General features: G+C 49.3%; 1 long non-coding RNA gene across 1 annotated transcript; it reads left to right on the top strand.

The window, feature by feature from the left end:
• Positions 1 to 445: 445 nt before the first annotated feature.
• On the top strand, positions 446 to 2518 carry LOC104858127. Its single transcript, XR_779070.2, has 3 exons — positions 446 to 549; positions 808 to 957; positions 2443 to 2518. It is a non-coding gene; the product is annotated as an uncharacterized LOC104858127 (long non-coding RNA).
• The last annotated feature ends 8842 nt before the right edge of the window (positions 2519 to 11360 follow it).

The following is an 11360-nucleotide window of genomic DNA, read 5'->3' on the forward strand; positions in this document are numbered from 1 at the left end:
CTGCTGCCTCTGTGTGTCACTTGCCGTCTCCTTCCCTAATTCTTTTTTGTTTTTTGGAGGCGGGGGTATTTGTACTTCAGGCTGATTTGAACTAACAGTGTAAGCCCAGGCTGGGCTCCAATTTAGCCAATCCTCCGGCCTCACCCCCCACCCATGCTGGCCTTAGAGGCCTGTGCCACACACTCCCAGCCTCCTCTCCTACTACCTCTCCCCAGCGTTTAGGCAAAGCTGACTCCATCTCTGCCTGGCTCCTGACTGCCCAATCACAGCCTTTGTTCCCAAGGCCACAGTGATTGGTTCAGAGATGGGCACGTGACCCCGTCAGCCCCAAAGAGGCCTCGTTCTCGGACCTCCTTGCCGAGCCCAGAGTAGGAGACCGAGTCTCTCGGCCCGGCCGTTGCTGGAGGCGGGGGTGGTCATCTTTCCCCGGCAGGGGTCTCACTGTTGGAGAGCAGAGCCGAGAAAGAGGGAATGTCCCTGGGGTGGCATTTCAGCCCTTGGATACAGCCGTTGCTTGCAGCTGGCACTCATCGAGGTGTTTTTAATTAAGTGAGCCAATCACCTCTTTGGCGGAGACCGAATTTAGCCGGCTTCTGTCACCATGGAAGCGCTCCTGACTGAGGAGCCTCACAGCGCCCTTCCCTTTTCATTTGAGCGCGTTTGACAAGGACGTGAAGGCTCGCCCTGGTGACCACTCCCCGCTCCATTCCTAGGATTCCGGAGGTTCCCGGTGGTTCCTTTTTCTGGCTCCCTGGGGAAAGACAAGTGGAAGTTCCCGCTCATGCGGTTTATGGTTTTCTTCACCAGAACTGCCCCGAGGAAGGGATTCTAATCAAGCCATGGTGGGATACAGTTCAAGGTCAAGGCGAGGTCAGGATCAATGAAGGCAGAGTTGGACAGATGAGGAAGGGGTGCTCAAGATGGCGCGGCACATGCCCAGCATCACCCAGCGGTCAGGTACTGAGCCAGGGCTGGACCTCAGGGCCTGCGCTTTAACCGCCACCACTGGTCCAGCAGGCAGCTCCATGCCCAACCATCTGCCTTCCTGATGTGATCCCAAGTCCCTATATTTATATATGTATATATAAATATGCACACACACAGACACACACACACACACACACACACACACATATATATTTTTTTTTTCCTGTTGGGAGATAGGGTCTTGCTATGCAGCTTCCAGGCTGGCCTTGAACTCACAGCACTCCTCCTGCCTCAGCCTCCCCAGTGCTATTGATTACAGGCTTGTGCCACCACACCCAGCTTACTCTTTCACCTTCAAATTCCAGGTCTGAGTTTAAATGCTTCACAGCACTGAGAGTGAAAAGTCGGAGACAAGTGACATATCTTGGAATGGAAATTTAGATAAAAGTGGGAGGCAATTAACATATCTTTGAATGGAAATTTAGATAAAATATGATAAACTGGGTGTGGCGGCGCACACCTGTAATCCCAACACTCAGGAGGCTGAGGCGGGATTATTGCCCTGAGTTGAAGGCCACCCTGCTCTACAGAGTGAGACCCATGTTTCAAAAAACACCAACAAAATGGTATGATAAATGTAGTTCAGGCCTCCTTCTTTCCTTCTTTTTAATGTTTTATTTTGAGGTAAGATAGGATGTGGCTAAAAAGCCCAGGCTGGTTTTGAACTTGTGACCCTCCTACCTGAGCCTGTGGAGCTGCTGGGATTCCAGGCATGAGGACACTAACCTGGATTAATGCTCATTTGTTTTCTTTGCTCCCTACCAGCAAAGTTGAATAGCTGTAGCAGCCGTCTCCATAAAATCTAAAATAGTTATGATGTGGCTCTTTCCCGAAAAGGTTTGCCAACCTCTATTTCATTTGACTCTTGAAATATTTTCATCCTCTTTCCACTAATCCATTCTTACTTACTGTACTATTTTTATTCCCTTTCTGCCACTAAGAAAACTGAGTCTCAGAGAGGTCATTCCCTAGTCCAGGGTCACACAGGAAAATCTAGGATTAGAAGTGGAGCGGCCCTGCTCTGGGTTCAGGGATTAAGCCCTGGGCTAGCACCCCTCCCTTGTTCCTCTCTGCCCATCCGTCCCTAAACTGCGACCTGGCGCCCTGTTACAGCGGAGCCCTGAGCAGAACCAGGCGCTGCCCAGAGTCTCCTCAGATGGCCATGCAGGGCACCCTGCCAGGCCTTTTTTTTCCTGTGGGCCCAGCCTGGCTCACACAGACTGCTCTGGGCGGCATGGGCAGGTCTCTCTGGCCAGCAGTGTTGGGTTACCCAAGTGACATTCAATTGTTCCTGAGAGAGGAGGCCTGGTTTTGGCAGCTCCAGGACCCTGGATTCCAGGAAGCCTTGCCTGACTCTTTTCCTGTTTGTTTCCAATCAAGGAGTTGGCTGCTATCACGTTCCATCAGGTTACATAACACAGCCTGTCCCCCTCCCTGCCTCTCTCATTTCCGCAGCTCTCTGAGTGTATCAGTGGCCAGGAAGGAAGACAGAGGACTTCGGCAGGGACGGGGACATCCAGGAGTTCAGCGCTTCCAAGACAGACCAGCTGCAAAGACTCCAGGGAACTGTGTCGGAGCCCGGACAGAGGAGCCCAGGGCCTCGGCCCTGAGGAGACGCCTGAAGTGGCAGTGCCGCTCTGTCAGCCAAGGCCCATGTGTGACACAAGCACAGTTCCTGTGCTGGCTAGTTTGGCAGGAACTAGGAAAGCAGGAAATGAACATGTGGACTTGGGAGTAGGATGCTGGGCTCAGATTGTGCCTCTGTCATCTACTGGCTGAAATGGTAGACAAATTTCTAAAACTGAGCCTCGGTTTCTGCCACTGTACTGTGGAGGCAGTAGCAAGTCCTCTCTTATTCCATTATAATAGGAATTAAATTATTTAAATTGAGGCTGATGGTGCACGCCCATAACCCAACCCTACCATCATAGGGAGCCGAGACAGGGAGATCGCTAGTTGGAACCTAGCTTGGACAATTTAGTGACTCAGCAAGACCCTTTCTTTAAAAAAAATAATAAAATTTAAAAAGGGCCAAGGGACCTCAGTGTGAAGGTCCTGGTTCAACCTCTAGGACGACATAATTTTAAAAATAAACAGGGCCAGAGATTTAGCTCAGTGGTTCCACCGCCAGCCTTGCTAGTGCAAGGTCCCGAGTTCCATCCCTGATACCAAATAAATAAGCAAATAAATAAAATTAAATAAAAATAAAAGATAAAAATGGCTAGCACTGAGTTTAGTGCTCCCTGGATTCAGTCCTTTGTACCAAACAAACAAACAAAAAAGTTAAATCACTTAATGTACATAAAGGGCCTAGACTAGAGCAATGGTTGGTATATAATACAGGCTCAATAAATGAGAACAATTATTACTATTATTAAAATAGCAACTATTCGTAGTGCAGGGTAAGCATCCCTAATCCCACAGTGTGAAATCTGAAATACTCTAAAATCCAGAACTTTTTGACCATACACTTGTCCTTTCAGATAAGGGGTGTTCAGGGCCAGGGATTTAGCTCAGCGGTTCCATCTCCTACCCTTGCAAGCCAAGGTCCTGAATTTGATCCCCGTACAAAACAAAACAAAACAAAACAAAAACAAGGGATTAGGGGTGCTCAACTACTAAATCCCAGATTCCAGAATCCAAAAACTCAGAAATCAGAAACACTCATGGAGCCGGGCGTGGTGGAGCATGCCTGTAATCCCTGCCAGGAGGCTGAGGCAGGAGGATCACTGTGAATTCGAGACCAGCCTGGGCTACACAGTGAGTTCCAGGTCAGTCTCAACTACATATTGAGACCCTGTCTCAAAAAAAGCAAAACAACAAAAAAGCAAAAAAAAAAGAAACACTCATGGTCCCAAGAATTTCAGATAAAGGATATTCAACCTTTGTTAACCAGGGAGAGACGGTCAGACATGTGCAAATGAGGCTTGAATAGAAATATCATCATTGCTCTATTTTTAATGCAGGCAAATAGAAAGCCATGTAAATATGTGTTTCTCACTTAGGGAGCAGCTAAGCAAACTATGGCACAACGATACTATGGAATTCTGAGCAGCAGTTAAACAGAATGAGAAAGATCCATATGGCCCAATATAAAAAGACTTCCAAAATGTAGTGTCCAATGAAAAAAACAAGGAACAGGATACATAGAGCATAAAAATTTATGTGGAAGGCCGGGGATGTAGTTCAGTGGCACCGTACCTGCCTTGCAAGTGAGTTCAATCCCTGGTACCAAAAAAAGTATGTAAAGCATAATAGTGCAAATTAGTCCACGAGTGCACATATGTATGCAAACCCATAACACAGAGCCTAGGGCATCTCTGTCCGCTATGACCAGCCCACATGTGGCTATTTGAATTTAAATGCAAATTAACTAAAATTAAATCAAATCTGAAATTCACTTCTTCACCGCTATCCACCATACCTCAAGTGCAGCTAGTGGCTGTCGCTCAGGCAAGTGCAAACTCGGGATGTTTCCATCATATGGAATATTCTAGTGGATGGCACTAATCTGGAGAGATTCAACAAAACAAAACTGATATGCTGAGGATTTAGCTCAGTGGTTCTGCCGCTTGCCTGGCAAGCACAAGGTCCAAGTTTGATCCCCAGTATCAAAAAAAAAAAAAAAAAAAAAAAAAGGATTTGCTGGGCATGGTGGCACATGCCTGTAATCCCAGAACTCAGGAGGCTGAGGCAGGAAGATCTCTGTGAGTTCAAGACCAGCCAGGGCTACACAGCTTGTTCCACAGCAGTCTGAACTACATAGTGAGACCGTATCTCAAAAAACCAAACCGAAGCCAGGCGTGGTGTTGTACGCTGTAATCCCAGCACTCAGGAGGCTGAGTCAGGAGGATCGCTGTGAGTTTGAGACCAGCATGGGCTACATAGTAAGTTCAAGGTCAATCTCAACTACACAGTGAGACCCTGTCTCAAAAAACAACAACAACAAAAAAACCCCCAAAACAAAACAAAGAAAAAACCAAGCCAAAACAAAAAAACTAATAGCAGCAGTTACTTTGGCCTGGGGGACTGGGGAGGACAAAGATTGCAGTATTTTTTCTCTCTTTAACACATTTGTAGGGCACTTACTCTGTACCAGGTGCTCTACTCAGTACCTGGATGCTGGAACCCTCTCCCTGCCTGGGGACTTCCCATACTCCTGGATGAAGGGACAGGGAAACAAAGACTTTTTTTTCCACTTATGTGCATTTTATTTCAGATGAGGGAGGCTCTGTGCTTGTGTAATTTAAACTTTATAGAAGCAAACACAAGTAGCCCAGTCCTGGACTTCTACCTGAGTCTCATGAGCTCCTTTCTCTTCCTCTCCCTCCCTCCTCCCCTGCTCCCTTCCTTGCCCTCCCTCTCCCTCTCTCTTTCTCTTTCTTTCCCGGTTCTGAGGCTTGAACCCAGGACCTTTGCACCGAGTTATGTCCCCAGTTCTTTTTTATTTTGAATCAGGGTCTTGCTAAATTGCTCAGGCTGGGTTTGAATTTGTCTCATCTCCGAGAGTGCTGGGGTTGTAGGCGTGCACCATGATGACCAACTTCAAAACAAAGTTTAAAAAGGGAGCAGGATGTAGGTCAGTGTGAAGACCCTGGATTCTATCCCCAGAGCAGAGGAGAGAGAAAGAGAGGCTCCAGGAAAAGATACGATAGAGAGAGCAAGGAAGCACACCTTGTTCGAGGACTAAAGGACCAGTGTGGTCATGTTACTGAACAAAGAAACACTAGAAACAGTGTGATGGCGCACTTGTTATCCCAGCACTCCGGAGGCTGAGGCAGGAGGATCACTGTGAGTTTCAGGCCATCCTGGCCTACATAGTGAGTCAAGGCCAGTTTGGACTACATAGCATGACTCTGTCTACAGAAAAAAAAAGAAGCCGGGCGTGGTGGCGCACGCCTGCAATCCCAGCACTCAGGAGGCTGAGGCAGGAGGATCCCTGTGAGTTCGAGACCAGCCTGGACTACATAGTGAGTTCCAGGTCAGTTTCAACTACACAGTGAGACCCTGTCTCAACCCGCCCCCAAAAATAAATAAAAAGAAAGAAAGTAGAAAATAGCAGAGGAGGAGTGAGAGTGATGGGCAGGGACCAGCTCATGCAAAGCCTGCACAGGTGTTTGGATTTTCTCGAGGGCAGTGGGGAACTATAGAAAGCCTTGGAGGTAAGGCAGAGCTCACGTGGGCTTGCTTTCCCCACTGTACTCAGTCTTTTCAGGGGCTGCTCTGCCGTCACAGCTCACCCCCTGCTCTGTCACTTGCTCCTTCAGTAGCTATGGAAACGCACCCCTGCAGGTAGAGGTCCGCCCTGTGAACCCCGCCGCATGCGTGGTCTCCCAGAGCTGACTCTTCTGTGGCCGCTCACCCACCGCTCCAGAAAACCCTTGAGCGGTATGAGAGGTCCTGAATCCGCCTGAAGGTCTGCTTGGGGCTGTGTGCTCTGTCGGAGGGGGTCCCACAGGGCTTCCTACGCGGGCCTGGTGTTCTGAACACGGAATTAGGCAAGATACACAGAAAAGGCAGCGGCAACGTGGGTTGAGAGCAGAAAAGAGTTATGTTCCACAGGGCAGCCCCGAGATAAAGCAAAAGGAGTCTTTTGTGTCTAAAATACCTGGATTGTCCTTCCCCCACGTATAGAAGGCACAGGGACATTGTCTTGTGAAACACTCCCTCAGCCACACTGGGATGTAACTTGTCCTACTGGAAAATTTGCTTGACCTCTTACCAGATACAGATGTAGGATAATTATTTATTTGTTTATTTATTTTGTTTTTTTGAGACAGTGTCTCACTACGTAGTTGAGACTGACCTGGAGCTCACTATGTAGCCCAGGCTGGTCTCGAACTCACAGCGATCCTCCTGCCTCAGCTTCCCGAGTGCTGGGATTACAGGCGTGAGCCACCATGCCTGGCTGGTACCCGTTAATCCTGAACTACACAGTGAGGGGCAGAAGTTATCTTACATTGTGACATTTCCTAAATTTTCGCTATTAAAGTTTTCCCTATCATTACATCCATAGCAGCAGCCAGCTGGGAGAGATTCCACTGTGAGTGGAGGGGCTGACACCAGGGGAGAGATATTAGCAGCTAACAGGGAAAGGAATTAGGCTTCCATAGGTATGGAAGGGGCCAGGGAATCTAGGGTGAAAGGTTTATGATTGAGTCCAAGGACAGTCTGCACAGGTGTGTAAACAATCCCTGGACTTTTCAGCACTGGGGAGATTGTCTTTTTTGTTTTGGATACTGAGAAACAGCTTGTGGGTTTGCTGAAAGCGGCCTGTTTGCTTGTGAAGGACTCAGGTCAGGTGTGACACCCCAGAGCTTCAGCAGTCTCCGTGCTTTTCTGGGGACCCCTTTGGAAGGATCCCAGACCTAATCTTCTCTTCATAGTTGGCGCAATAGGAAACACCCTGCCCATCCTTCCACCCTCACCACTAGGCCCCGGTACAAACGGGAATGGCAAGAAGTGGGTACAGAAAGGCAGTCTAAATTATAATGTTATTCTTCCAGCCAGGCGTGGTGGCGCACACCTGTAATCCCAACACTCGGGAGGCTGAGGCAGGAGGATCGCTGGGAGTTCGAGACCAACCTGGGCTACATAGTGAGTTCCAGGTCAGTCTCAACTACGTAGTGAGACCCTGTCTCAAAAAACCAAAAAATAAATAAATAAATTCCTTCGGTTAGACTTTTTCTGCAAGAGGCAAGGAAAGTGGTCCGAAATCCCTTTTATTCAGGCTTTTGTGGCTCTTTTCAGAAACCATCCCTCTGCAAAGGCCCAAGAGATGTGATGCTGAGAGAAGCCCCTATCCCCAGAGCCTCTGTGCTCACGCACTTCCTTTCGCTGGCGTAACCCTGCTCAGGCCAAGTCTACTTCCACCTTCAACTTTGTCACTGTTTCCGTGCCGCTGTGTGCTATGTCCAGTTGCTTGTCACACACAAGAACCTACAAACCCGAAGCCACACTTCCTAACCCAGGGTAACACTACCTCAGGAGGAGGAGGAGCCAGGCTGGTACCTTGTGGAGCGGGGAGGCTTTGAGCAGAGTGGTACCTGCAAAGGCCCGGCGCTGGGAGAGAAGTCGGGGTGTTTGAGCAACAAGAAACAGGCCAGTGGAGCCAGAGCAAATTGAGTAAAGGAGGCAGGTGGCAAGAGAAGCAAGGCCTGCAGAGCCACCACTGGGGGACTTTGTGGGACCCTAACCGCCTTGTGACCCCTAGTTATCCAGCACATAGCAGCACACATTTCTTTCTACCCAGCTCCAAGATAAGGTTAGAACAGAGTGTACGGAAGCCTGGTACCGGCAAACAAGATAGCGACTCAAGGCTGCGTTAGAACAGAGCAGCCTGAGTCTGGAGATGAAAGGCCAGGTGCACCGTACAGCGGACTCCTTTAGAGAGACGGCAGAAAACCGGGCCCCTGACCCCTGGCCCACTTCCTGCGCTTGCAGCCCTCTTCCCTCGCCTTTAGAAAACTGTGCTGACCCCTGTGCGGGGCCTCTCTGAGCCGCTCAGTTCTGAGAGCGCCGTCTGGCCAGACTAATAGAGGTCTGTTTACCGTGTAGCCTGGTGGCTCCTTCCTGGGTGACTCCCGTTCCTCTGTGGAGCTCCCGGAGCCTCGCGGAGCTCTAGGTCCCAGCATCGTGGAGGCCCTTGGGCTGTTCGAGGCTCCCGGAAGTAAGGCCCGGGTCTTGCATCCTGAGCCCTCGTTGGGCCATAGGACTCAGCACCGTGGAGGCCTTTCGGCTGTTCACTCTCCTCGGAGTGGAAGTGAGACCTCAGGCCTTACAACGAAGGCCACAGGACTCGCCTGGGTTTTACTCTGGATGAAGATGGAAAGGATTTGGAGAGAATGAGGAATGAGGTCCCAGAGATCTGGGTCACGGGGCAGTTTCCGGACTCTTCCTAAGGGACCTTGGTTGGGAGACCAGGGCCCCACCGCCTGCCCCCAGCGGGCTCCCCAGTGCAGGTTTCTGATCGGGACAGGATCCGAAGACGTTCTTGTCGGGCTGGCAATTTGGCCGAGTGTTTCCGCTACCTGCCTCGCAAGCATAAGAACCCGAGTTCAGTCCCCAGTACCAAACAAACAAACAAAGAGGTTCTCATCACCTGAAGCGGAGACAGGGAGCTTAAACCTGAGCCTCCCCGAGTAAGCAGAGGTTCGCTAAGTCTTTCCTGGAAAAGGAGTGTTTCAGGGCGTGTGAGGAAGAGCATAAGGGCACGGATTAGGCAGAAGTTTAAAAGCACGTTCTCAAAGAGGTAGGGTGCGGGCCCTCGAGCGAGAGAGGCGAGTTATTTCTGGAGCTGTGAACGGTCCAGTTTCCCTCAAGAGGATGGAAACGTCCGCTCTTTGGTTTAGGGGAAAGGGCCACTCTCAGGGGGTGGGTAAACCCCTTTTACAAGTGGGGAAAAAAAATGTTTGAGGTCCATTTGCAAATAAAAAGGGATGGCTAAACCTCTTTGCAGCTACATAAAAGGTAATTGTCTGGGCTTATTGTGTCTTGGGGGGAAAATATTTTAAACTGGGTTTGGATCCTGAAGCTGTGGGTTTTATTTATTTATTTTATATATTTATTTAATTTTTTTTGAGACACAGTCTCACTATGTAGTTGAGACTGACCTGGAACTCACTGTATAACCCAGGCTGGTCTCAAACTCACAGCGATCCTCCTGCCTCAGCCTCCCGAGGGCTGGGATCACAGGTGTTCACCACACGGTGCCAGTTTTTAATTTATGATTATTTTGCCGGTACCGGGGATCGCACTCAGGACCTGGCGCTTGCCAGGCAAGCATGGCAAATTATTATTTTTCTTATCTTCTTTCTACTTAATCTTTATTTATTCTTTCCCACCTCACTATTGGTGGGAGAAGCCTACCGTCCAGACCCCCAAAATAGGAACTCAGAGAGATGAAGTACAGCACAAGCTAAACTTTAATGGCTGTTCTGCAGAACTGGCTTTCTGAAGGCCGAAATGTCTGATTCCAACTAGCAGGGCTTTTGCCCCTAGCTCCTCAGCGGCTGAGGTCGGGCTACAATCTTCTTGAGTGCCATCTAAGCCCCCAGATTTGGGAGAAACCCACTATGTTCTGCGCATTCCTTGGATGGTGGCATGTGACCTGCTTATCGAAGATCTACTTCTGAAATCCTGTTCTGGGACTTTCTGGGTGGGGGTCATTCTTTGAGGTTAAACTCGAAATACTTGCCTTAACCCCGGAGCAGTCAGTGAATTTCCATGGAACTTTGAACATGGACCCTGGAGCGCTCTGCGAGCCTCCAGACCCACCTGCAGCCTGCTCTCTGGATTGCCCTCAGTCACTTCCCCGCCTGGCCACCACCACACCCTGGCCACGAGGCTGGGCAGCCTTCTGCTTTGGTGATCCAGGCTGCTGGGTTTCAGTTCCTGTCCTGCCGCTTACCAGTTGTGTGAGTTGGGTGACTCTGTGCTCGGTTTCTGTTTCTGTGAAATGGGAACAAAAATGTTACTAATAGAATTGTTGGGTGGCTTAGCTAAATGAATGTGTGCGATGTACTTGGTGGTGGGTCTGCCACGGAATATGTGCTCAGTAAGTGCCAGCTATTTTTGTTGCTGTTGTTTTCTTTGTCTTTTTTTATTTTTTGTTTGTTTTTTTAATGGTACTAGGGATTGAAATCAGGGCCTTCATAATGAGCTACATCCCTAGCTCTTTCTTTACTTTTTATTCTGAGATAGAGTGTTGTTTTTGTTTTTGAGACTGTGTTACTATGTAGCCCAGGCTGACCTCGAACTCATGGTGATCGTCTTGCCTCAGCCTCCCAAGTGAGGGGATTCCAGGTGTGCGCCAATACACCTGGCTGAGACAGGGTCTTCTAAGTCACTAAATTGTCCAGGCTGTGTTCAAACTTGTGATCCTCCTTCCTCAGCCTTCCAGAGTGCTGAGATTACAGCTGTGTACTGCCATACCCAGAAGTTTTCTTTCTTCTTTTGAGTGTGTGGGATGGGTGTGGATAGGTAGGTGGTGCTAGGCATTGAGCTCAGGGCCTTGCATATGCTAAGCATGTGTTCTAGTCTGGCACAGTGGCACAAACCTATGATCCCAGCAGCATTCAGGAGGCTGAGGCTGGAGGACTGCAGCGAGTTCGAGGCCAGCCCGAACTACTGGTACATGGGTGACCCTTTCTCAAAAAACCAACCAATCCACCAACCAACAAAGGATATAGTTTACCACTGAGCTGCTGTTGTTTGTTAAGCAAAGTGAAGGTGTCACCTGCTGGGGTCCCGGAGGGCTTCTTTTCAGGTCCCCTAAAAAGAGTAGACAAGGCACACAGAAAAGGCAGTGAGGGTAGGCTGTACATTCCTTCCTGAGCCCATGACTGCGTCTGACCCTACCCTGCACCGCCCAC

Source organism: Fukomys damarensis, unplaced genomic scaffold, assembly GCF_012274545.1.
Source record: "Fukomys damarensis isolate Sample0158 unplaced genomic scaffold, DMR_v1.0_HiC HiC_scaffold_22, whole genome shotgun sequence".
Classification (NCBI taxonomy): Eukaryota; Metazoa; Chordata; class Mammalia; order Rodentia; family Bathyergidae; genus Fukomys; species Fukomys damarensis.